The sequence below is a fragment of the Cervus canadensis genome, chromosome 31, assembly GCF_019320065.1.
Source record: "Cervus canadensis isolate Bull #8, Minnesota chromosome 31, ASM1932006v1, whole genome shotgun sequence".
NCBI classification, from domain to species: Eukaryota; Metazoa; Chordata; class Mammalia; order Artiodactyla; family Cervidae; genus Cervus; species Cervus canadensis.
The window spans coordinates 12,773,580-12,799,775 of record NC_057416.1 but is presented as its reverse complement, the minus strand read 5'-3'; the positions used below and the strand labels follow the sequence as shown (position 1 = coordinate 12,799,775).

Sequence of the window (26,196 nt, the reverse complement as noted above, 5' to 3'; positions counted from 1 at the left end):
TAATGAGTCAGCTCTTTGCATAAGGTGGCCAAAGGATTGGAGTTTCAGCTTCAACATCAGTCCTTCCAAAGAACACTCAGGACTGATCTCCTTTAGGATGGACTGGTTGGATCTCCTTGCAGTCCAAGGGACTCTCAAGATGTGGAGTAGGAGAAGCCAATCGTGTGAAGTGACCTGGCTCAGTGATACATGGGAGGCCACCCTGGAGAGTCACCAGGCCCACGGTGGACTTTGTAGAAGCTGGAAAATGAACCTTTAGGAAGTCCTACATCACTGAGATTTCAGAATTTATTTGTTACCCAAGTTTATCATTACCTACAAACATCAGTAGGCTGTTTAGGAAATTCCCTGGTGTTCCAGTGGTCAGGACTCTAAGCTTTCACTGCTAAGGACTCAGGTTGCATCTCTGGTCAGGGAGCTAAGATTCTGCAAGCCTGAATGGCCAAAAAAAAAAAAAGAAAGAAAGAAAAAGTAGACTTTTGATCTTTTTCTAAAACAAAACCACAAATCCATAAGTACTTGTGCCCAATGACATGTAAGGGCGCTTAAGAGTGAGATCCCCCGCCCCGGGAAATATAGTGGTTTCTCCTTGGGATGCTGACTCACCAGTCATCGTTCCCAAGGGTGCCCGAGGACCCCCAAAGCTCTGAAGACTGATGACAATCCGACTCAAGAATTTATCTGTCACCCACACCCACTCTTGTGGAGAAAGCTTGGCTCTGATGCCAGAGACTCAAATTCGCGTTTGGTATCTAGTGTCATTTATCTATTTACTTATTTAAAAAGCTGTGGGTTTCTTAGTTTGAAGTACGCGTGAAAGCACACTTTGTACTTGTTGGCAGATTACTATCTTTTGAAAGACATCATCTGATGTAGTTTCAGATGCCTCATTTTCTTCCCAAATTAGATTACCATAAAGCTCCCATCACAGAACTTCCAAAGCATCCTTCGTCGTGTACCTTCGGTCCTAATGGGCCAAATTTTAAAACTACTTCTGACTTTTGGGTGTATAGTAAGGGGCAGGTGGAGCAGAGGGGAATAAACCAGTCTTCTCTGAAAGTGTCACGAGAGGCTTGCTTGTTGGAAAATCCTTTTGAGTGCGTACCTGATGGCGCTTACTATTGGAAAGAAAGAAGGAGCGCTTTCTATTTTGTGTGTGTGTGTGTGTGTGTGAAACAGTATCTTCCTTGCTTTTAAAATTTTTATTGTATTGTTTATTTTTGGCTGTAACTGGGTCTTCCTTGCTGCATGAGCTTTCTCTAGCTGTGAGTGGGGGCTACTCTCGTTGTGGTTCACGGGCTTCCCACTGCAGAGGCTTCTCTTGTTGCGGTGCATCGGCTCTGGGGCGTCTGGACTTGTCAGTCGTTGCAGCATGTGGCCCAGTAGTTGTGAGTTGCAGGCCCTGGGGCACAAGCTCCATAATTGTGGTACACGGGCTTAGCTGCCCTGAGAGAACGCTTTCTGTTTTGTTGGTGTCCTCTCCGTGGAACTTTAAGTAAACAAGAGGGAAACTTGATTGGGGAAGGAAAGAAGGGAGGAGAGAGTGATGAATATCCTCAGTGCTCAAGTGCAGAGGAATTTCAGTGAGCTGTAAAGTTTGAGCATGTGTATAACTTTTTATTTTCCCATAATGTATGATCAGGTTTACTAGCTCTTGGTAGTTAACATTTCCACACCAGCTGTAGCAGCAACACATGTTAAGTTCATTTGCAAATTAGTTTCTAATCTAGTATATCTCCAGTAAAGGGAGTAAAATCCTCTAACAAACAGCTGATAGCTCTCATAAAGCAGAAGATTGTTTTTGACAGAAACTGAAGGGAAGAAGGAGAGAGGAGAACTGAAGATTTGCTGAGCGTGTAACATGATGGGCGCTCACTGCCGTAACACACGTTGTGTAATTTTCACTGCAGCCCTGAAGGTAGAGAGGATTCCCATTTCATAGAGGAGAAGGCTGAGCCTTGAGAAAAGATGGGAATTTCCTAAATTTCAGCCAGCTGGTCTCACTGGGGAAGGGTGGAGCTTGCATGCAGACCCTGGTAAGTTTCACTCCATGGCTGGCTTGCTTTGCCAGTCTGCCAGGCCGGCCACAAGAAGACAGCCCATCGTGGCTCTGTCTTCAAGTCACAGCTAGTCCAACTGCTTCTCCAAAGGAGTGAGGGCACGCATCTTCTGCAGGGGCCACCTTGCCCCCTAGGGAACAGAAGTTGGTTCTTGGGAAGGGGTGGAAACTTTGTTTTTATGATAAAGTATGAATATGCACATGGAACAGAAATAGATAACCTGTATAAATGTCCTGGGGCTTCCTTGGTGACTCAGACAGTAAAGAATCCACCTGCAATGCAGGAGACCCAGGTTCGATCCCTGGGTTGGGAAGACCCCCTGGAGAAGGAAATGGCGACCCACGCCAATATTCTTGCCTGGAAAAATCCCATGGACAGAGGAGCCTGGCGGGCTACAGTCCATGGGGGTCGCAAAGAGTCAGACACAGCTGAGTGACTAACACTTTCACTTTTTCACTCCATGAATGTCCGATTAAAATTTCAAGGAGGAGGATAATTAGAACAAAAAAAGTTCTTGTCTAGAGAATCCCATGGACAGAGGAGCCTGGAGAACTATGATCCAAAGAGTCGGACACAACTGAAGTGACTTAACAGGCGGGTCTCAGAATCTTTGCCGCAGGAAGTGTTCGCAAAGAGTCAGATACGACTGAAGCGACAGTGTTAGGATCCATTTTTCTTTAAAAAAAAAAAAACAAAAAACGGTGAAAAATAAAAACTAAAGAGCAGCTCCAGACTTCCCTGGTGGCCCAGTGGTTAAGACTCCAGGCTTCCACTGCAGGGGGCACAGGTTCGATCCCTGGTCGGGGAAGTTCCACATGCCGCGCGGTGTGACCAAAAAGGAAAACCAAACCAACCAATCATGCAAACAAAACAGGGCTTCAGTACCTGTGCATTCCCGGCATTGCGACGGAACACAGAGTGTTTCCATGAACTTCTGTCTTTGTCTCGAGGAAGGGAAAGGACTCTTCAGGGTTTTAAAATGCAAGATAAGGAAGACTCTGTTAATGGTAGCAGGAAAACCATGCATTTAGGTCACTCACTAACACACTTAGAGGAAAATGTCTCCAGTGACCATAAATAATTGGATTTCTTGCAGGGGGCATACAATGCTTCAGATAACTCCTTTCCCCTTTATCTGGGTTTTTGATACCTGGTAGGAGGGAGTGGGGGAGAGACACTTCACAGCGAATGGAGGCAGATAAAAGGGGCAGATCTGACAGTTGCGATTACTACGCTGCCGTATTATTTACCTCAGCCAGGAGTCACTAACGCGCCGGGTCATCCTCGAGGTCGAGGGCAAGACGGGGGAGTTTATGCGGCCAAGCAGGGTAGCTTGCACGCTGGGGGCACACATCAAAGTCTGACAACAAAAATGAGAAGAAGATTTGTTCAGGTACAGAGATCGAGATAACAGTGCTTTCCTGGCAATAGTCAACCACTTTGGTGGAAGGGGTGCTTTAAATTTCAACATCAGTTCTTTCTGATCTTTTGAGAAGGAGCAAACACAATTAAGGGTTTAGTGAAAGATCCTGTTTCTTTAGAAGTGGGCTCTTGCTAATAATGTATTGTTTCACTAACATCTTCCTCTGCACCAACTCTATTTTTGAAGTAGGAATCTCCCCCCGCTTTTTCTTATGGTGGTAAAATATACATAACATAAAGTTTACCATTTGTAAGAGTACAGTTCAGCGGTATCAAGTACATTCTCATTGTTGTGCAATCATTGCTACCATCCATCTCACTCAATTTTCATTGTTTTCAGCTGAAACTTTGTACCCATTAAATGCCAACTCCACATTCCTCTCATCACCTCATAACCTCCCAGCCCCTGATGATCACTACCTTCCTTTCTATTTCTATAAATTTGACTGACCTACTTATCTCATCAAAGTGGAATCATGCAACATGTGCCCTCCTGTGTCTGGCTTTTTTCCCTTAGCACAATGCCCTCTGGGTTCCTCCATCTTGTATCGTGAGTCAGAATTGCATTCCCTTTTAAAAAAATATTTATTTTTATGTATTTATTTATTTGGCTGCTCTGGGTCTTAGTTGCAGCAGACAAGATCTTTAGTTGGGGCATGCAAACTCTTGGTTGTGGCATGTGGGATCTAGTTCCCTGACCAAGGATTGAACCCAAGCCCCCTGCATTGGGAGAGTGTAGTCTTAGCCCCTGACCAGCAGGGAAGTTCCTGCATTTTTTGTACGAGTGATTAATATTCCGCTGTATGTATAGAACACGTTTTGTTTATCCAGTCATCTGTTGATGGACATTTGGATTCTTTCTATCCTTTGGCTATTGTGAATAATGCTGCTGAACATGGGTGTGTAAGTATCTGAGCTGCTGCTTTTGCCCTTTTGCGTGTAAACTCAGGTGTGGACTAGTTGGATCACATGATAATTCTCTGTTTAATTTTTTGAGGAACTACCATGCTGTTTTTCTCCACTGTCTCCATTTTTTTTGCACCTTAAGCCTCTGTTTAAGGTTTATTTATTTATTGGGCATTCAGTGAAAGGGTTTTATGATAGTAAAATGGTTCTATACACTAGATAGTTTGAAATAGGTTACACTTTCCACAGTGGCATTGGTGGCATGTATATAGTCTTCAGACAGTAGATCTCTGGACCATCAGGTAGCCAGTGAGAGATACCCAGGGAGCGTGGTTTCCCATGAGACACTATCTCAGTGAGATCAAATCCTCAATGTCAAGTCAACAATAAGAGTAGATATCACTAACCCGGGGTGGCCATTCTCCACTTGAGACCTGGGGTTTGCAGCCTTGTAAGAAATGCTGGGAGCTTTGAATTCAGCTCACCAGTCCCCAGACGTGGAGTAGCAGTTGTTCAGGGAGATTTGGGAGACCTGGGTGCTCATTCTAATCCTCAGTTCAGTTCAGTCACATCTGAGTCTTTGCGACCCCATGGGCTGCAGCACACCAGGCTCCATCACCAACTCCTGGAGCTTCCTCAGACTTTTATCCATCAAGTCGGTGATGTCATCCAACCATCTCATCCTCTGTCATCCCCTTCTCCTCCTGCCTTCAATCTTTCCCAGCATCAGGGTCTTTTCCAGTGAGTCGGTTCTTCACATCAGGTGGCCAAAGTATTGGAGTTTCAGCTTTAGCGTCAGTCCTTCCAATGAATATTCAGGACTGATCTCCTTTAGGATGGACTGGTTGGATCTCCTTGCAGTCCAAGGGATTCTTAAGAGTCTTCTCCAACACCACAGTTCAAAAGCATCAATTCTTCGGTACTAAACTTTGTTTGTAGTCCAAGTGTCACATCCATACATACATTCAAATCCTGCCATAAACAGTATCTGACCTTGAAAAATACCCAGATCCGTAGCTTCCCTGAAGACATTTGAGTTCAAGGATCCCTGTTACTTAGAGTTTTTAAATCCTGTGATATAACAGTTACTCTGATACTATGCTTATTAACAAACACTGATGACTCTTTTTGAATCTGCCTTCTTTAATGAATCCAATAATTTTCAGAAAATATGTAATAATTCTTCACTTTTTGTTCCTGGTTATTGAAAGCATCCTGCTTGGTTATGGAGGATTTCTGGTAGCAGCTGCATTTCAGCAGCTCCATTGCCTGTTTGCTCAGCAATTGTGAGTTCACCTCGCTCAACATTATGAGGTCTGAAAAGCACCATTGGAAAGAGGGAGACACCTGGGCCTCCTGAAGGCAGGATGGTGCCAGTGAGTGTCTGTAATTGACTGTACGAAGATACCAATTTCCCTGCAGTTGAAATAAAATAAAGTGCAGAAAATAAGATTTTTTATCTGTACAGAGTCACAGGTTATTTTCCTCTCAAAGGCTACAGTGAGATAAACATGATTTCCAGGTTTTCATGAAAAGGTGATTTGAATATTGGGCCTGGGGTTCCAAGTACAAACTACTTGTGTATTATAGTTCTTGTTATTACAGTGCTTGAAGTCTGACCAAAATGTCTAGGGCCATTGGGAAAACCCGCTGATAGAGAAGTTTTTGATTTGCAAGAATGACAGACAATACCAACTTAGAGTGCACTTTCTTATTAGCTAAAATGTTGGCCAGACTTGGAGCAGAAAGCCTGGAAAACCCCATGGACAGAGGAACCTGGTGGGCTACAGCCCATGGGGTCGCAAAGAGTCAGACACGACTGAACGACTCAGCACACACAAGCCATCCAGCAGAATGAGTAGACGTGGCGAAAGAGGACATCTTTGCCTGGTTCCTGAAAAGGGGGAAAGTCTTCAGTCTTCTGCTATTAAGTTTATTAGTGGTAATTTTTTATAGATGTTGGGTCAAATAAACAGAAAACCCACTCTAGAGTTTTCAGTGTGGGTAAGTAGCGGTTGGATAACAGGACTTCACTAAACCTTCTTCTTAGTCGTATGTACTGATGCTCAGATTAATAGGAAGTGTACGGAGTTCTCACTTCAGAGTGAGGGTTATGTCATTCTTGTCAAATCTTCTCATAACATCATAAGGTTGTAGAACGACTCTAATATCTTGTTATATAGTGGCCTCTGGGCTAAGAGGATCCTGTCTGAACATCATGGTGAAGATTTTGATGATTAGCAATGCAGCCCCAGTTACAAAATCATTCAACTTTAGCATCTCATGGCTCAGTGGTAAAGAATCCAACTGCTAATGCAGGAATGAGAGTTCAGTCCCTGGGTTGGGAAGATCCCCTGGAGAAGGAAATTGCAACCCATTCCAGGATTCTTGCCTGGAGAATCCCGTGGACATTCCATGAACTGGCGGGCTACAGTCCATGGAATCGCAAAAGAGTCTGACACGACTTACTGACTAAAAACAACAACAGCAAAGGCTCTCATACTTCGACCTATAAATGCTATATATTTATTTGTTTTCAATTTTCTCTTCTCGGGCTTAATTTTTAACTTAACAGTGGGTTTCTGGTGTGACTACCTACCAGTAAAAGACTATCTCTACAGTTTCTACACTTCACGTATTACATTTCAGACCAAATCTAGATTTTAAAAGAAAAATGTTAGTGTTGATAGATGTTATAAAAATTATTTCCTATACATGATTTCCTTTAATCCCTACAATAAAAACCAACAAAGCGGGGACTTCCCTGGCAGTCTAGTGGTTGAGACGTAGCCTTCCAGTGCAGGGGATATAGGTTCGATCCCTGGTCAGGAAGCTAAGATCCCATGTGCCTCTTGGCTAAGAAACCAAAAGGTAAAAAATAAAAGCAATATTGTAGCAAATTAAACAAAGCCTTAAAAATGGTTTGTGTCCAAAAAAAAAAAAAAAAAATCTTAGGGCCTCCAGGTGGCTCAGTGGTTAAGAACCTGCCTGCCAATGCAGGAGACACTGGTTTGATCCCTGGTCCGGGAAGAAGCCACATGGCGCAGAGCAGCTGAGCCTGTGTCCTGCAGCTATCAAGTCTGTGCTCTAGAGCCCAGGGGCCAAAACTAGCGAGTCCACATGCTGCAGCTGCTGAACCAAGGGCACCCCAGAGCCTGTGATCCACAACTAGAGAAGCCGCTGCAATCAGACGCCCCAGCCCTGCAACCAGAGACAGCAGCCCCCACTTGCTGCAACTAGTGAAAAACCTGCGTGCAGCTGTGAAGACCCAGCATGGCCAAAAAATGAGTCTTAAAAAGAAAACCAACAAAGCTTTAAGATGCATGACTTTCCCCATTATTCTTCATTTATTGTGGGAACTAGATTGAGTTTTGTCTTTAGCCAGGATAGATGTAACATGTGTCCAGTGGATACAATATCATTTACCTTTATTGTGCTTATAGATCTTGGTTAGACAAAGTAACTGGATTTATTGAATGTTACACAGAAGAGAAAATTATTAAATTATTGCTTGCCAGGGTTCTTCTTTCATACCTCTTCTGGAGGAAAATTGTCAATTCAGAATTTCTCTTATGGGTCTCAGAGGCTAGTAACTTATTGAATACAGAAAATGTCTTGTTTTAAACTTATATGCATGTGAAAAATCACCTCTTAAAAAGTCTCCAGTGTGATATAATGTACAGCTTATGCAATAGCTGTAGGTAGATTTAACTATATTTATAGAGATGCACAGATATATTTTCTCGGGCTTCTCCACACATCTTTGAGGATTTTTCTTCTGAGGCTCATTCCCAGGGCTTTTTGTTTAGATGAAAGGAAAGATGACTCTCTGGCTTTCACTGACAGTCCGCATTATTTATGAATTTCAGTCTAAAATTTTGTCTAAAAAGCAAAACGTGCCTCCTTCACACATGAGCATTAGAAAATGCCTTTTGCTCTAAGGCGTTGAATATGTTTAAGTTTTCAGAACTTGAATTGTATTTGTAGATTATTGCCTGAAACTGGTAAACTGAGAATTTGGTTTACCTTCATAATTTTGACATACTTGGTGTTACAGATATTTGATGGAATTCTACTGTCTGTGATAACGAATTCCTGATTCAAATTTCCTGTTTGTTTAGGGCACACAGGAAGAGGAGGAAAGATGGATCTTTGCTGTGTTTTTGATTTGCAGCCATAAAGCTCTGCTGTGAAATTATAGAGTCAGGTATTCGTTTATGTAAAAATGTGAATCTAGCAGGAACTAATCCCTCTCTAATGTCATCCTATTCACAGAATATTAATATTAAGAAATATGGTTGCATGTGGCTTTTGAAAAAAATCTTATTTTGTATTGGGGTTCCCTGGTGGCTCAGATTGTAAAGATTCTGCCTGCAATGTGGGAGACCCAGGTTCGATCCCTGAGACAGGAAGATCCCCTCGAGAAGGGAGTGGCAACCCATTCCAGTATTCTTGCCTGGAGAATCCGCAGACAGAGGAGCCTGGCCGGCTACAGTCTATGGGGTTGCAGGGAGTCAAACACGGCTGAGAGAATCTCTTGACTGTCTGTTAGCAATGTTGTGATAGTGTCAGGTGAGCAGCAAAGGGACTCAGCCATATACATTTGTGTTGCATATGGCTTTATGTTGGGTTCTGACTATCTAAGGCTTTTTTTGGTCCATAAACAAATAAAAGGAATTTTAGGACTGTAAGATTATTTTACCAATCTTGGGAACTTTCTAGTAATAAGAATACATATTTGAAAGCACCTCCACTTTTTGTCTGTGCTTGGATATTTTAAAAACAGTCCTCCATGAAAATCCTGGGTGGTTTCAAAATGCCTGTGTGTGTGTGTGTGTGTGTGTGTGCGTGCGTGCGTGCGTGCGTGCGTGCGTGCGCGCGCGCACGCACATGTGTTTAGGTGCATGCTTAGTTGTGTCCGACTCTCTGCGACCCCATGGACTGTAGCCCTCCAGGGTCCTCTATCCATGGGATTCTCCAGGCAAGAATATGGGAAGTGGGTTGCCATTTCCTCCTCCAGGGAATCTTCCGGACCCAGGGATTAAACCTATATCTCCTATGTCTTCTGCATTGACAGGTAGATTCTTTACCACTAGCACCACCGGGGAAGCCCTCAAAATGCCTTTGCTGTTGCTGCTGCTAAGTCGTTTCAGTCGTGTCCGACTCTGTGCGACCCCATAGACGGCAGTCCACCAGGCTCCCCCGTCCCTGGGATTCTCCAGGCAAGAACACAGGAGTGGGTTGCCATTTCCTTCTCCAATGCATGAAAGTGAAAAGTGAAAGCGAAGTCGCTCAGTCATATCCAACTCTTCGTGACCCCAATGACTGCAGTCTACCAGGCTCCTCCATCCATGGGATTGTCCAGGCAAGGGTACTGGAGTGGGGTGCCATTGCCTTCTCCCAAAATGCCTTTGGGCATGTGCAAATGCTAGTGGGAAAATTGGAGGTTCTTTTACTTTTTGATGGTAGAAAAAGGAACATTAGGACCTCTTGCCAAGGGAAACTTGCTAAGTGTCCAGGTGGCATAGGAATTAGTTCAACTAGCTTTGTGCAAGTCTGCCCATGGACGCACAGAATTAAATAAAACAGTAACAGAAGAAATACTGGGAACTAGCATCAATATTTACTTAACAAAGTAGATTTGCTTGAAAAATTAACTTTAGCCTTGTTATCACAGTAAGAGTGACAATTCGTAACTCTTAGTTCTGTGGGAGAACAGATAATAAGGTTACAGATTTGAGGAACGTACTCTTCCTTCGTAGGTGTATGTGATGCTGGCACAGAACGTTGAAAGGGTGCCAGCCAGCCAGGCCCTCTTCCGGTTGAGTAGCTGCTTCAATTTCTCCTGGGTTCGGAGGTGAATCTCCCTGCTGATTAATGAACCCAGGGAGTCACAGCTTTAGGTGAGGGATTTGTCTTCTTGAACTGCACACAGGGGTGAGAGACTGTCAGAAGGCCGAACAGCAGGCTTTGTGATTCTAGAGGCTGCTACATTAGCTTGGGTCCTGCTGTGGGGCTTCCCTGGTTAGTAAAGAATCTGCCTGCCAATGCAGGAGACCCGGGTTCGATCCCTGGATTGGTAAGATCCGCTGGAGAAGGGAATAGCTACCCACGCCAGTATTCTTGCCTGGAGAGTTCCTTGGACAGAGGAGCCTGGTGGGCTACAGTCCATGGAGTGCCAATAAACGGAACACAACTGTGCAACTAATACTTTCTCTTTTTCTGTACCTGCTATAGCAAAGCACGCACCCAGGAAAACGTGGTGAGTGACACAAGATAGCAATTTAATTTTCATTCAGGTCATAGGGCACGTGTTCTGGGTTGGCAGGTGACTCTCCTCTACATGTATGTCCTTAGGGCACTCTGGCTGACGGCGGCTCTACCATCTTCAGGAGATGACTTCCAAGGTCAGGGTAGACTCTTCTGTCTTAGCCGACGGGAATGATGGCATGCCACGTCCAAGGTGAGAGGCGTTCTTGTCTCTTAGGTAAGGGAGAAGAGAACTGTACTCAGGGCTTGGGCACACCAGATTAGGAGGGCTGGAGAAGGCAGGCCCTGTCTCACACAGTCTTTGGAGATAGTCTCTACACTACATCTTAGATTTGTGTATGGAAGGGGTTTATGGAAGGTTGACTCTAAAACTGAAAGGTCTGAGGTGTTATGCACACACTCAGACACCTTTCAAGGCATATCATCATGAAATGCCATATCTCCTCCTTTTTGTACAATTATTGTTATATGTATTATATTTATGTATATCACAACCCCAACAATACATGGTTATAGTTATTAATGTATATAGCTGTATATATTTAAAGAAGTTGATGGAAGAAAGAAGACCAAGTTTGTATTTACAGCATCTTCCGTGTTATCATTCCTGATTCTCTCAACTTGTTTTTGTGGATTTGAGTTGCCATCTGGTGTCGTTTCCTTGGGTTTTCCCAAGTGGTAAGGCATCGCCTTCAATGTGGGAGACGTGGCTTCAATCCTTGGGTCAGGAAGATTCCCTGGAGAAGGAAATGGTAACCCACCCTGATATTGTGGCCTGGAGAATCCCATGGACAAAGGAACCTGGCATGCTACAGTCTGTGAGGTTGTGTAGAGTTGGACACAACTGAGTGACTTTCACTTTCCTGGTGATGCTGGTGGTAAAGAACTTACCTGCTGTTGCAGGAGACATAAAAGACGCAGGTTCCGTTCCTGGGTGGGGAAGATCCCCTGGAGGAGGGCATGGCAACCCACTCTAGTATTCTTGCCTGGAGAATCCTATGGACAGAAGAGCCTGGTGGTCTGTAGTCCATGGGGTCACAAAGAGTTGGACATGACTGAAGCGACTTATCACGCACACACCTCATTTTCTTACTTTGATGTAGCCTTGCTCACACCCCTCCTTTGTGCCTTTATTGGGAAATAGACTGTATTTCTATATGTTTTTGGCCCAACAATACAATTATATACATTTGTTTCATAAAATTGTTTTTGAAATTAGTTTTTAAAAAAGAGAAGAAAGAAGAAAAATGCTTTTACAGTATCTTTCATAATTATATATACATTGCTGGTGCTTTTTGTTTTTTTCATATAGATTAGAATTACTGCCTGGATCACTTGCTTTCAGTCTGAAGAACTTCTTTCTTGAAAGGCAGATCTACTAGCAGTGAAGTCACTCAGTTTCTGTTTATCTAGGAATGATGTTACTCTGCTTTCGTATTTGGAGGCTAGTTTTGCTGTGTATAGGATTGTCGCTTGGTACGGTTTGGATTTTTTTTTTGTTAGGAGGGGTTTTGAGCGCTTTGGATGTGTCTTCCCACTGCCTTCTGGCTTCCGTTGTTTCTGATGAGAAGTAGCTGTTAATCTTTTTGAGATTCCCTTGTGATAGGCTGTTTTTCAATTGCTGCTTTGAAGAGAATCTCTTTGTCTTTTCCAGCATTTTTAATACACTGTACCTGGGAGTGGCCCTCTCTGCCTTGATCCTGCATCGAGTTCATGGAGATTTCTGAATGAACAGATTCACATTTTTTCATTAAATTTGGAAACTTTTCAGCCATTATTTCTTTGAACCTTTTCCTGCTGTCTCCTGTCTTTCTTCTTCTTCTGGGGCTCCCCTTGTGTGTATCCTGGGACACTTGGTGCTGTTCTGTGTACTTCCATAGCACTCTTCATTTCTCTGTGTTTTAGCTGCATTCATCTGGGGTTAGATTTCTGCATGCTGAGCTGGAAATGAGGACACAGGAAGAGATCTGTGGCTCACATGCCATAGACTCTTGCTGTTCTTGCTGAATCTTGGTAGATTTTTCTTAAATTTTCTTCACTTGCTGTATGCCTTTAGGACACGTTTTAGAGACTTTACAATTTTATAATTTTCATCAGTTAGACTTGTTTCACTAAGAAATGGGTCTGTAGAGCTCTCCACATTGCCGTTTGGAAAGCAGAATTCTTACAATATACTTTTTTATAAATTTATTTTTTGAATTGTAATATAGTATGCATGGGCCTCCCAAGTGGCTCAGTGGTAAAGAACTTGTCTACCAAAGCAGGAGACATGTGTATGATCCTTGGGTCGGGAAGATCCTCTGGAAAAGGAAATGGGGACCCACTCCACTATTCTTGCCTGGAAAATCCTATGGACAGAGGAGCCTGGCAGGCTACAGTATATGAGGATGCAAAAGAACTGGACACCACTTAGTCACTAGACAACAGTATAGTATGCATAACATGAAATTTACCATTCACACCATTTGTAAGTGTTCAGTTCAGTGCCCCGAGGACAGCTCAGTACAATGATGTAACCATCACTGCGCACACCTCCAGAACGTTGTTCATCTTGCAAAACAAGCTCCATGCCCATTACACAATAACCCCTGTCTTTCCTCCCTTTAACCCTGGCGACTGCCATTCTGCTTTCTGTCTCAATGTATTTGACTACGCTAGGTGACTCATATAAGTAAAATAATGTAATTTATGTTCTTTTGCCTCTACTAATTTCACCTCACATCAGCTTTAAAAATTTAAAGGTTTTTAAAAAAATATATTTTTTTTTTAGGAATGAACCAACTTTTAAAGGTTGAATCTGCATACCTAAAGCAATGAAATGATGACAAATGTCAAGGGTCTCCACTTCTGCTCTAACATTCAGACACAATGATAATTGAGAAATGTCTCACATGAAGTTTCTTATCTTTCTTCCTCATGTTTTGAACTCTGGGTTACTTTTCAAATTTGCAAATTGCTGCTAAGCACATGCTAGCATTAAGTACATTAACATTCCTCAGAACAAATGTCACAGTGAATACAAAACCTGTCCTCTTACCTAGAACATATGGCTTTAACAACAGTGATAATTTTTCATGAACCAGAGTGAACAGTTTGGCTTGTGCCTTTTTTATGAATTCAATCTGTTCTGGTCCCCAGCTTGTAGTACGTCTCTTTCTCTCTGAATGGCTCTCAAAAATGAGATGACAATCTGTAGATGTTTCCCTTTACCACCAAGGGTCCTAATCTTTTGGAAGACGTGGGAACAGATGAAAGTATTTGGTTCTGGGAATGGAAATTACAGATGGATAGAATCCCATTACAATGAGCTTCGCTGGCATGTTCTGTTGAGCAACTAGCTTTGTCCGAGAAAAGGCTTCCTGCCATGTCCAGAAGGAAATGCATAAGGCAAGGTGGGTTTTTATTTATTCCAGAAAAGCAAATACTGTTTATTTCTAGCTTCTTTAAATTCCAGGCAAATGCATTCTTTTGCCAAGAGGATGATTTTCCACATAAAGGCTAAGACTGTGTGTGTGTGTGTGTGTGTCTGTGTCTGTGTTTGCATAGTATGAATCATTCATTTTGTGACTGGAATATAAATGTAACTAAATAAAAGGTGTATTAGAGGTACTTACTTGTTCCATTAATTCGTTTTACACATATTTTAAAAATCCAATTAATTTTTAAAAGTAGAAGCTACAAGCCATAATGTTGCATGACATAGATGCTATCAATGATATAATAACTCACCAAAAGCAAGGTTTTGTCAAAATAACACAAGCACAGTAAAAAACCAGCTGGTGTCTCTTAGTTGGGTAGATGCTGTCATTAGTCAAAAGTAAGCACACATGCAAGAAAAATTCTAAGAAAGACCTGTTTTCTAAAACTGACCAAAATATTGACAGCACACCTCTTTGCTGTGGGTACTCTCAGACCTTTTAGAATAGAGCATGTCCAAACACCGCCAGTTATTCTGTGTATTTCTGTCACTAGTTTTTCCTAGTCTTTAAAAGGCTATGTACTACTACTCCGATGTGCCAAAAACACATGGTTCATTCCGCTAGTTGATAGAGTCTTGTTTCAGACCTTCAGTCTTTCAGACTCTTCAGAGAGAGGAGGAAGGGCTTGGCAATCCGTGCTTTCTCTCCCGGTTTAAGTCCACTTCTCCAGGCGGAGGCTCAAGTGTTCAGAGCACTTCTCCTTGTTTTTTCCTCCTGCAGATGTTGGGCATGTAGACAGGCTTCAGGGTCCTCTTGGTGGTCAGGAGAGGAGGCCTCAAGTCCTCAAGTTGAGGTCCTTGTGCTGCCCGCGGAGAGTGCGGAGCTGACTTCAGGGTTGGCGTCCCCATCGCCCGCTGCCTGCGCGTGGCCGTGGTCCCTGATGACCCCTGTGATTGATGAGCGCGGGTCTCTTCTCCTGTGGTCCCTGCTCCCTCAATCCTGCCTCTGATCTTCCTGCCTTTACTGATGCTATGACTCCTCCTGCCTTCGCTGCCTCCCTTCTCTCCTTCCTTTCTGCCCTTCTCCCTCCTCGCTCCCTCCTTCCCTTCCTCCCTCCTTCCCTTCTGTCTTCTCCTCCACGAGTATTTGTTGAGTACCTGCCCTGTGTCAGGCAGCTAGTCATTAGGCACATGGAGTCCAGGAATGACATTAAGACCCCTGATTCCTTGGAGCCTACATTTTAGTGGAGGCGATCAGACAATAAACAACAAGCAGTGAATCAAATAGAATGTTCAAAGGTGATGAGGGCAGTGGGGAAGAGAAATGAAAAATTAAAGCAGGGTAAATGAGACCATGATGGGGGAAAGGGCAGTGAAGAAGTGAAATAGGGACTTCTCTGGTGATCCAGTGACTAAGACTCCATGTTCTCAATGCAGGTGGCCCAGGTTCAATCCCTGGTTGGAACTACATCCCACAGGCCACAGTGAACAAAGATCCTGTGTCCCTCAGCTAAGACCCGGCACAGCCAAATAAATAAATAAAATATATATATTTTAAAAGCAGATGCAGTTTTTTAAAAAAGTAGTAAAACAGTGGTTGGAAGAGGCAGGGACAGCCAGGTTTTGTGGTACCCAAAGCTTCTAACGTTGGAGTGGGGGATCCACCTTAAGAAACAAATGCAAAATTGGGAATTAAAACTTAGTCCCCAAAGTGAATATTTATGAAATGAGAAAAGGTTACAAGAAATTATAGGCACATTGGAGTTATAGGTCCCTATCTCTTGATGAGGCCAATTACCAGAAATGTTGACATAGAAATACTACCTAACTGTAAACCCACATCCTTTTCTCCACACTCAAATACTACCAGCAGTTTCCAGCTCATGTGGGGGATTGTGCAAGTGATATGCCTGGTGACTTAAACGTCACTAGCTTCACATATCACTCCACCTCTGCAGGTATGTCTAACTGAGAAGAAAATATTTGTCCAGGACTTGAAGAAGGGGAGCGCATACGCCAAGGACATAGAAATCTGCAAAAGACTGCTCCAGGAAGAGGAAACAGCCAGAGCAAATTCCATAACAGTCTCCATCTGTGCTGCCTGGCTGTTCCGTTCACGAGCACTTTTGCAAGTACTGGGGTGGCAAGGATAGAGGCTGACTAACATCAGCTGGATGAGCTGTACCATCTGCCTGCTTGTTTAATGCCTTGCTTGTGGCAGAAGCTCTCTGATAGACACCATCGTGCCGTGGAAAGATTCTTGCACTTTGCCTCCACTTCCATAGGTTCATCCATATGTCTCTTCCCTAGACCTCCTTGTCCCCTTCCAGACCTACCTTTCTGATGCCCATAACAGATGTGCCAAAACCTCTCAGTATAGAGGGATCACCAGGTACAGTGCCCATTGCTTTGCCAGTGCAATCGCTGGCACCCAGGGGCGCCTCTGAGTGGATTTGCAGGGTAGGAGCAGTCCACTGCAGCTCACTTCAGCATACCCCATTGACTCATCTTTGAACCAGGCCATTTTTTTTTGGCTGTGCTGGGTCTTCATTGAGGCCTCCGGGCTTTCTCTAGTTGTGGAGCATGGGCTCTGGAGGGAGGATTCAGTAGTTGAGGCATGCGGGCTTAGTTGCCCTGCAGCATGTGGGATCTTAGTTCCCATCCCGGGATCAAAGCCGCATCCCCTGCACTGGAAGGCAAATTCTCAACCACTGGACCACCAGGGAGGTCCCTGGCCATTTAAGGAATTCTCAGTGAACTGGACGTAGGTGGGAGGTGAGAGAGAGTTGATGGCACATGTGCTCATGTTCTAGGGCTGTTGTAAAGAATATTGCAAACCAAGCGGCTTAAAACAGCAGAAGTCATGTGCTGTCCACTGGTGTCTGGCGATGGCGAGGCTAGAGACTGAAATGCACACTGATTTGGGGGGCTGCCTCTCCCCAAAGGGAGGACCTTTTTCTAGTTGCATAAAAAGCTTGCAGAGTTTCCATGGGAGAAGTTTATGGTGTGCTGTTGTCATGGAATTCAGCCCTGTTTTATCAAGGGCAGAGCCAAGGTTAAGGTGACTTGAAGGTTAAAAGATTTTATATCTTTCACATCCCAATTACTTTGTATCTTCTGGAGTCACAGTGGGAAACAAAGCAACACATCCAAGTCAAAAATTAGAAAGAAATTTGGAGGATAAGTGTCACTCAGTTCAGTTCAGTCACTCAGTCGTGTCTGACTCTTTGTGACCCCATGAACCACAGCACGCCAGGCCTCCCTGTCCATCACCAACTGCTGGAGTTTACCCAAACTCATGTCCATTGAGTCGGTGATGCCATCCAACCATCTCACCCTCTGTCGTCCTCTTCTCCTCCTGCCTTCAATCTTTCCCAACATCAGAGTCTTTTCAAATGTATCACTAGCAGCCAGGAAATTCTTTATTATGCATTTGTCTAACAAAAAATAAAAACAAATTCCAAAGCACATCTTGAAAATGGAAGAGGAAGTACCTGAAAAATTCCCGGTGTGTTATAGCTGGCAAATGAGAATAATTTATAGTAATTATCATTACTAGTTACATATGTATGTACAGTGTATGATGTTTCCTTAATTGATTGCTATTTCTTACCTAATATTTATTATTTTATGGCTAGAAAATTACTCAGAGGGGTCTCAGTATTTATTGCTTTATTTTTTCTGAACATAAAAATTCATAAGACTTCCATAAGTTTGGGTACAATCGTTGCCTCCACAATTCTTTTTTTCTCCCCCATAAGGTTTTAAGTTATTCAACTATGTATCTTCTGCTGCGGACCTTTTCAGGATCCTAACTTTCCTGTTCAAGAAGATAATACTGTAGATTATGTATTATTTATGTGGGCTTTTTTGTCAGTGGCAGTTACAGTGTGGTTCATGTCTCAAAGCTGATTCCCTTTTTCCCTGTATAGATCAAAATTCCACTTAGTTTTTGACATTTTTTCACTCCTAACATTGAAGATTCTTCTTTTACAACATCTCTTGCAAGTATGGCTTTCTGCTTTCCCAGTGTCACCATCCTAGTTGATACTTAGATTCTCGCAATAGCCTCCTAACCAGTCTTCCTAACTCCAACATCTACTCTTTCCCATCTAACCTCTATAGTGCTCTTAGATTGTTTTCCCCCCAACCCCCATTTCATCATGTCATTCCCCTGGCCAAAATTTTCAGTAGTGCCCCATCATCTCTAGGAGCACTCTCAAAACTCATTTGATTGTGTACATATTAGTAAAGGTATTTTGAGCATGCACCCCAAATATATACATATGTATGTATATTTGCTTATAAATTATACATCAGTACTCACGTCTGTTCATCTACTTAATGTTAACTAAGCTTAACTTTACAATTTCTTAAATAAAAATAATTAGAAATGAAGTTCTAATATTTTTCTCCTGGCATCCCAGAGGAACATTGAGTGCAACTCACTTTGCACTTTACACAATGTGTAAGTAGGATATTTTAAAAAATCAGAGATGGGGCAGTGAGTGCTGTCCCACTGTCCGTGGTGCTGAACTGTGATCGCTGCTGCTGCTAAGTCGCTTCAGTTGTGTCCGACTCTGTGCGACCCCATAGATGGCAGCCCACCAGGCTCCCCCGTCCCTGGGATTCTCCAGGCAAGAACACTGGAGTGGGTTGCCATTTCCTTCTCCAGTGCATGAAAGTGAAAAGTGAAAGTGAAGTCGCTCAGTCGTGTCTGACTCTTCGAGACCCCATGGGCTGCAGTCTACCAGGCTCCTCCGTCCATGGGACTTTGCAGGCAAAGAGTACTGGAGTGGGTTGCCATTGCCTTCTCCGAACTACCACATAATTGTATATATCTTTCGACCTACAGATACTGGGGATTCCTGTCTATTTTCCCCCTTATTTTTGAAACAAAAAGAAATGTTATAGGCTATCATCTCAATAAGATTCTAGTTCCTGACATGAAACTCCAGAGGAGTAAAGTAAACATTCTCTTTCCTCCATACTGAAGGAACAAAGTTATCATTTTTTTCCTTGGAAAGATGCAGACTGACAATAAAAAGAAATGGAGGGTTTAAGTAAGCCTCTATATTAGCTGAATAATTGCACTTTTCTGTTGAAAAAACAAAGACAAGGAAGATGTTGAAAGAAGATTCTAATACTGATGTTTTCTTAACTTTATAGCTTCATAACCGAGAATGATTGAAAACAAGAGAAAGAGTTGCTGTCAAAGATTATACAGTACAATGAAGTTGTACAGTGGGGCTCAAGAATATAAATGTTAGCAGGTACATGAATACTTCTGTGACTGTTGGCTATCAGAAACAAGACTGTAAATTTCTGCCTTGAGGAAGATTCTGATGATCTATAAAATGTCAACTGATGTTGTCACAAATCAGTGGTTCATATGAAACTCATAAAGATTATAGAACCTGCAGCACTTGTTATATAAATGATGAAAGAGTATTTCCTCTGTAAATCTCCAGCTAGCTACAGTTCAGCTGAATGCAAATTAGAAAGCTTAAGAGAGACCCAAAGTGTTGAAAAATAGTTAGGTTTCTCATCAAAGTAAATATATACTGAGAAATTAGAAAAACAGAACAATATCTGTTATTAATGGTTCTACTGTAATGCCACTAGAGAATTTATAACCATTATAGCAACTTCTAGTAGACCATTTTAAAACTTACTTTTTCCTTTCTATTGCAGCAAATCTCTGGTCACTTGATAATGAGAAAAACTAGTGTTTGAGTGTGGATATCACCACCAATGTTCGACTTTAATACTGACTATAATACTTGACTGACTCAATTCATTGAAATCTTTTTTGATGAAAGTTTTAAATGTATATTTCCATTTAATAAATATTTGTTTGAGAATGTTATGTGCCAGACCATGTGGATATAGAGATTAAAAAGAGAGTGATATTTAGGATACCAGACCACCTTACCTGCCTCCTGAGAAATCTGTATGCAGGTCAAGAAGCAACAGTTAGAACCAGACATGAAACAACAGACTGGTTTCAAATTGAGTAAGCAGTAGGTCAAGGCTGTATATTGTCACCCTGCTTATTTAACTTCTATGCAGAGGACATCATGCGAAACTCTGGCTGAATGAAGCACAAGCTGGAATCAAGATTCCTGGGAGAAATATCAATAACCTCATACATGCAGATGACACCACCCTTATGACAGAAAGTGAAGAAGAACTAAAGAGCCTCTTGATGAAAGTGAAAGAGGAGAGTAAAAAAGTTGGCTTAAAACTCAATACTCAAAAAACTAAGATCATGGCATCTGGTCCCATCACTTCCTTACAAATAGATGGGGAAACAGTGGAAACAGTGAGAGGCTTTATTTTCTTGGGCTCCATAATCACTTCAGATGGTGACTGCAGCCATGAAATTAAAAGACACTTGCTCCTTTGAAGAAAAGCTATGACAAACCTAGACAGCATATTAAAAAGCAGAGACGTTACTTTTTCAGAAAGGTCTGTCTAGTCAAAGCTATGGTTTTTCCAGTAGTCATGTATGGATGTGAGAGTTGGACTGTGAAGAAAGCTGAGCGCCGAAGAATTGATGCTTTTGAAGTGTGGTGTTGGAGAAGACCCCTGAGAGTCCCTTGGACTGCAAGGAGATCCAGCCAGTCCATCCTAAAGGAAATCAGTCCTGAATAGTCACTGGAAGGACTGATGCTGAAGCTGAAACTCCAGTGCTTTGGCTATCTGATGCAAAGAACTGACACTTTAGAAAAGACCTTGATGCTGGGAAAGATTGAAGACAGGAGGAGAAGAGGACAACAGAGGATGAGATGGTTGGATGGCATCACGGAGTCGGTGGACATGAGTTTGAGCGCGCTTTGGGAGTTGGTGATGGACAGAGAAGCCTGGCGTACTGCAGCCCATGGGGTCGCAAAGAATCAGACACGACTGAGCGACTGAACTGAACTGAACTGATACTTAGGAATTTAATGATCCAGTGAAGGACACAGACAAGAAGATAAACTAATATCAGTGTATTATATTTCTTGATAGATATATAAACAGAATAGCCTGTCAGCACACAGAGAAGTTCCTAATCAGACTGGGACAGCCTTCCCAGATGAGATGATGCCTGAGTTCGCTCTTTCAAGGGCAGTAGGAGTCAGCTAGGAAAACAAACAGAAGAAAGTCATTCCAGAGGAAGAAAGCAGTGTGTGCAGAGGTACAAGGCAATCAAGTAAGATTTTGAAATTAAATGCACTCACTATGGTGGCACAATGGATATGAATGGACAAAAAACAAGATCAGAAAGAGCTATGTAGAGGACTCTAAGGAGTTTAGATGTTCCCTGAGAATAAAGGGGAGATAAAGGAAAAAAGGATTCTGAGCAGTGAAGGGACATGATGCTGTTTTCAGATTTTATAAAGTCCTTCTGACAGTAATGTAAGGAGTAGATTCAGAAGTAGTGTCTAAAAGAGGGAGACGATTTTGGAATATGACAGAAATACTGAGTCATCAGTCATTGAAAGTAAAGATGGAGAATAAGAGAAAAATTTAAATATATTTAGGCTGTAGTTTCAACAGGACATATTGAGCAATAACCTTTAGGGAAAGAAAGAAAGAAGAGTCACAGATAACCCCAAAGTTTTGTGTGGGAAAAGGCTGTTTCGTGCAGGAAAAGGATGTCCCTTGCTGAGCACAGGGTTACAGAAGGAGGAACATATCTAGGGGAGAGATGTCCAGCAGGAAGAAATAGAATTGATTTTGAATTTCCGAAGAGCATTGCTAGCTCAAAGGAGATATTTGAGAACCATCAGTGGTAGGTGAAACTCTGTGTAGGATCCTCAGAGTGTGTAGAGTGAAGAGAAAGCCAGGTAAAGTCTGCAGGGAAAGATAATATTTAAGTAGTGACTGAAGGAAGAGGAACTATCCGAGGAAGAATAAATTTGAGTAAGCGGAGAGGTCAGAAGAAATCAAGGAGAATGTGTATCATGGAAGACAGTGGAGGGGCATTTCCAACAGGGGAGACAGTGAGTAAGACTGAAGTCTCTATGTGACTCACCCTCGTTGGTCATTTTTTTTTTTAAGTTTTTTTTTTCATTTATTTTTATTAGTTGGAGGCTAATTACTTTACAATATTGTAGTGGTTTTTGTCATACATTGACATGAATCAGCCATGGATTTAATGTATTCCCATCCTGATCCCCCCTCCCACCTCCCTCTCCACCCGATTCCTCTGGGTCTTCCCAGTGCACCAGGCCCAAGCACTTGTCTCATGCATCCAGCCTGGGCTGGTGATCTGTTTCACCTAGATAATATACATGTTTCGATGCTGTTCTTTGAAACATCCCACCCTCACCTTCTCCCACAGAGTCCAAAAGTCTGTTCTGTACATCTGTGTCTCTTTTTCTGTTTTGCATATAGGGTTATCGTTACCATCTTTCTAAATTCCATATATATGTGTTAGTATGCTGTAATGTTCTTTATCTTTCTGGCTTACTTCACTCTGTATAATGGGCTCCAGTTTCATCCATCTCATTAGAACTGATTCAAATGAATTCTTTTTAACGGCTGAGTAATATTCCATGGTGTATATGTACCACAGCTTCCTTATCCATTCATCTGCTGATGGGCATCTAGGTTGCTTCCATGTCCTGGCTATTATAAACAGTGCTGCGATGAACATTGGGGTGCACGTGTCTCTTTCAGATCTGGTTTCCTCGGTGTGTATGCCCAGAAGTGGGATTGCTGGGTCATATGGCAGTTCTATTTCCAGTTTTTTAAGAAATCTCCACACTGTTCTCCATAGCGGCTGTACTAGTTTGCATTCCCACCAACAGTGTAAGAGGGTTCCCTTTTCTCCACACCCTCTCCAGCATTTATTGCTTGTAGACTTTTGGATAGCAGCCATCCTGACTGGCGTGTAATGGCACCTCATTGTGGTTTTGATTTGCATTTCTCTGATAATGAGTGATGTTGAGCATCTTTTCATGTGTTTGTTAGCCATCTGTATGTCTTCTTTGGAGAAATGTCTGTTTAGTTCTTTGGCCCATTTTTTGATTGGGTCATTTATTTTTCTGGAATTGAGCTGCAGGAGTTGCTTGTATATTTTTGAGATTAATCCTTTGTCTGTTGCTTCGTTTGCTATTATTTTCTCCCATTCTGAGGGCTGTCTTTTCACCTTGCTTATAGTTTCAAAATTTATATTATTGGTACTGAGTTACTGAAGTCGAGAAACCCGTAGTAGGTTTCTTGCTAAGTTGCTTCATTCATGTCCAACTGTTTGTGACCCCGTGGACTGTAGACCGCCAGGCTCCTCTGTCCATGGGATTCTCCAGGCAAGAATACTGGAGTGGGTTGCCATTTCCTCCTCCGGGGCATCTTCCCGATCCAGGGACCGAACCCGCATCTCTCATGTCTCCTGCACTGGCAGGCAGGTTCTTTACCACTTGTGCCGTTCTATTCATACTAGATACTAAATATATTAATAAAAATATTAGAAATTTAAAAATAAATTACTTAAAATATACACGTCAGATTATAGATATCACAGCTAACAATCATGGCCAGATCCGTGTATCTTCCCTCTTGTATTCTTATGATTATGCCAGAGGTGTCATTTCTTATTGTGCTTGAAGCCAAGCATTTAACCATATAGAGCAACTCTTCCTGAGATTCCCCAGTGTAAAAATGAAATTTTATGTTCTAGAAATGAACTCTAATATACGGCTGAATGGATCCTTTTGAGAGATTCTTTATAAATGCCATAATATAACTACTTTGCACTCGCAAGTTCAGTCATTCAGGTTTTTATATTTGTCATAATGTCAGAAATTACCCTGAGGTGTCCAGAGAATAGAAATACTTTGAATATGAGGGAAATGTACTCAGAGTTCTCAACACTGTCACGTAAATGTTCAACCTAAATAGTTGAGTGAGAAGAATATATTTAATAAGGTTTATTCCATGAGTTAGGGTCATAACAGTTTATAATAATCTCAAAAAAGAATGCTGAAATCTAAATCTGGGATGCTCATCTTTAGGGCTAAAATACAAGTTAGTTGAAAGTCAGTGCATTGGTTTTAACGGATGTCTGTGCAACGACACATCTAGAGTCAATATTGCCTAAGAGGTGGGATGGCATAGATGAGTAGGAGCTGGTGCACACTTCCCAAAGGGATGCAAATTTTAGACGGATCATCTGCTCAGTTTTCTCCTGGTTTCTCAAAGGAGATGCAGTCTTTTGTGTCTTATATCTGCCTGCTTAACCAAGATGTGGATTGAATAAAAGTTGACCGGTTTGTTTACAACTAGTTACTTTGTTAGAAAAGAAATGTAGGCATCATCTCTGTGAGAGTATTGGTTGCCATAAACCACCACCAACAAAAAATACAATAATTCCTTCAACTTACCACCTTGAAAATTTTCAAAACTAAAGAAAAGTCGAAAGAGTAGTGCATTTATTTAAGTTTCATCCAGAAACACCAGTTGGTAACATTTGGCCACATTTGCTTGGTCAGTCTTTATGTGGGGACGCGTGTGTGTTTGTGTGTGTGTTTAATGGTTTTATTTGAACCATTTGAAAATAAGTTGTAGACATCAAGAAACATATTCCCACCAAAATGAAGAAATCTGTATAACTATAGCAGCATTAGCAAACCCAAGAAGTTTAATGTGATGGCTCAGCCTGCAAAAAATCTGCCTGCAATGCAGGAGACACAGGAGACATGGGTTCAAGTTCAGTCCCTGGGTTGGGAAGATCCCCTGGAAAACGAAATGGCACCCCATTCCAGTATTTTTGCCTAAAAAACCCCAAGGATATTGTAGAATATCCCACAATCTGTATTGTGTATTATCAGTATATTAGGGCTGCCATAACAAAGTACCACAAATAGGTGGCTTGAACCAACAGGAATGTGTTGATTCACAGTTCTGGAGGCTGTTGGTTCAAGATTAAGGAGCTGACAGGGCCACACTCCCTCAAAAGGCTCCAAGAAAGTATTCTTTCTTGCCTCTGCCAGCTTCTGATTTCCCTCAGCCTTGGCCAACATAACTCCAATCTCTACCTTTGTCTTCATATGATGGTCTTAGAAGAAATACCACTCGTTGGATTTAGGGTCCACCCTACTGCAGCATAACCTTATTTTGACCAGCTAATTACACCTACAAAGACTCTATTTCCAAATAAGGTCACATTCTGAGATACTGGGGATAAGGCCTTCAATGTATGAATTTTGTGGGATATTCTACAGGAAAACTAGTTGATTCTTTAAAAATATTCATGCTGGCACTTCCTTGGCTGTCCAGTGGCTAAGACTCCTGCTCCCAATGCAGGGGGTCTGAGTTTGATCCCTGGCCAGGGAACTAGATCCCACATGCCTCATCTAAGACCCTGCACAGGCAAATTTTGGGGGAGACACAATTCGACACAACAGTGAGATTATTTCCTTATGATTGAATTGAGCTTGAAGTTTTTTGTCGAGAATACTTTGCAGGTGATGTTGTGTTCACTTCCCTTCGAATCTGTTTGTCCCATCATTGAGGATGCTAAATTTTTCCATTGAGTTAAGATGTGGTCTGCCAGATTTCTTTTGTTATTAATAAATAATCTGTGAGAGTGGGAACAAAGTGGAGACCGGAGTTAAGGTGAGTCATTATTTGGAAACTCTTCTAAAAGCACAGGTAGTGGAGGGGAAAGCAAGGCAGGGCAGGAAAGCAGCCTATATGGGGTGGACGTCAAGCCAACCACAGCTGTGGTCATGGAGCTTAACCCTACTTGGAACCAGTGTAGAAAGAACCCTTCCCTCTCCTGGGTTGTGGACCACTGGGGTGGGGCTGAGTTGCTCTGTTCAGCCAACAGTCATGTCCGACTATTTTCAACCCCATGGACTGCAGCATGCCAGGGCTTCCTGTCCCTCACTATCTCCCAGAGTTTGCTCAAACGCACGTCCATCGAGTCGGTGATGCCACCCAACCATCTCATCCTCTGTCGCCTCCTTCTCCTCCTGCCTTCAATCTTTCCCAGCATCAGGGTCTTTTCCAATGAGTCGGCTCTTAGCATCAGGTGTCCAGAATATTGGAGCTTCAGCTTCAGCATCAGTCCTTCCATTGATTTCCTTTAGGACTGACTGGTTTGATCTCCTTGCAGTCCCTTGGACT

General features: G+C 42.5%; 1 protein-coding gene and 1 long non-coding RNA gene across 3 annotated transcripts in view; both read left to right on the top strand.

The window, feature by feature from the left end:
• The window catches only part of DCTD (dCMP deaminase), a 117,165-nt gene that overhangs the window by 48,918 nt on the left and 42,051 nt on the right, over window positions 1-26,196 (top strand). The gene's annotated exons all lie outside the window — the stretch shown is intronic.
• On the top strand, window positions 10,770-19,857 carry LOC122432431. The gene is made up of 3 exons (XR_006266821.1): window positions 10,770-10,851; window positions 19,246-19,349; window positions 19,771-19,857. It is a non-coding gene; the product is annotated as an uncharacterized LOC122432431 (long non-coding RNA).